This window comes from Etheostoma cragini, chromosome 19, assembly GCF_013103735.1.
Source record: "Etheostoma cragini isolate CJK2018 chromosome 19, CSU_Ecrag_1.0, whole genome shotgun sequence".
NCBI classification, from domain to species: Eukaryota; Metazoa; Chordata; class Actinopteri; order Perciformes; family Percidae; genus Etheostoma; species Etheostoma cragini.
The window spans coordinates 905,864-907,293 of record NC_048425.1 but is presented as its reverse complement, the minus strand read 5'-3'; the positions used below and the strand labels follow the sequence as shown (position 1 = coordinate 907,293).

Sequence of the window (1,430 nt, the reverse complement as noted above, 5' to 3'; positions counted from 1 at the left end):
CAGAGTGACTGTGGAGAAGAGACCCAGCAACAGATTCACCTGCAGAGTCCAGCAGAAGGACACCAACCAGACCAGAGAGACACACATTCATGTTCCAGGTAGAAAACCTTTCGTCGGTTTCAGCTTCCTTTCTGTCAAACATCAGCGTCTTGTTTTCTATAAATGTGGTTTTCTCTTTTATTATTCCAGAGGATTTCTTCATGTCTCCATCCAGCTGTAGTGCAGCTGTTGCCTTCAGCGTGTTGTTTGGTCTCATGTTTGTTCTCACAGTTGGTCACAGTGTCTGGAAATGGAGACAGAACCAAACAGGTGAGCAAAATATTTGAGTTTTCTATTGTTTATTTTCATGGTTCTTATGACATGATACCACACAGTATAACACATGTACAACACTGCTTCTGTTGCAACACAGAGAGCAAGAAGCAACCCAAGAATAAAACCAGAGAGGAAGAGAAGACCAGAGAGCTGCAGGGTTTGATGGAAGCAGGAGGAAGCAGAGAGGAGCTCAAGGAAGAAAACAAGAAAATAAAAGAGGAGTCACAGAAGAAAGATAAAGACATGACACAGCTTATTGATACACTGACTGAACTGGGACAGGAACTGAAGAAGCAGAAAGAACAACTCAAAGACCAAGAAGAGAAAGCAGAGAAACAGGCGAAGGAGAATGAGGAGAAGGTTAAATCAGTGGAGAGAGAAGTATCTGAGAAGGAGGGAGATAAAATAGCCATCAAAGCTCAGGGATACTTAACATTCAAAGACATCATAATAAAGAACAGCTGGAACCTGGAGGAGAGAAAGAAAGAACTTCAAAAACTGGGAATGGACACAGAGAGACTGATGAAGAAGACACATGAAATTAATCCAAACAAAACAAAACCACAAGGAGCAAATACTGAAACACCTGGACCAGACGGAGGACATTTAGAGGACACTTGACTCCGAGAGAGGAGGGAGAGGTTTACTCAGTCTTAATTATTAAATAGGATATGAAGCCATACTTTTACATAAATCATGTATCATCACATGACAATGTGACAATGTGAAAGGTGTCACATGGTGTCGAAGCTACAGAGGATCAAAACAAACAAAGGCAGCCATTTTAAAAACAGCTTTAGAAGATTTAAATGTTGGATGGCATAGTTAGGAACTGTACTTTAGTTATGAAGATTTACTGAATATGTTTTTTGGTTTTTATAACATGCTTGTGTGTTTTTTTTTTCAAGTTTTCATGGTCAAACTGTTCTGATTGTGTGAGTGTATTTGAACATTTTGGGCCAACAGTGTGCTGTAGTTAAATGAATAAACTTTGCTGTTACAGGTCTCAGTTTCACCATGAGTAATATATTTAATATTAACTAGACCAACAGATATATAGCAGCACTATGCCAAATTACTTCAACTTCATTATTGTTCTAGCCGACAGATAACCA

General features: G+C 39.2%; 1 protein-coding gene across 1 annotated transcript in view; it reads left to right on the top strand.

Moving 5' to 3' along the window:
- LOC117962129 (butyrophilin subfamily 3 member A2-like) overlaps positions 1-1,430 on the top strand; it is a 23,268-nt gene that overhangs the window by 3,328 nt on the left and 18,510 nt on the right. The gene's annotated exons all lie outside the window — the stretch shown is intronic.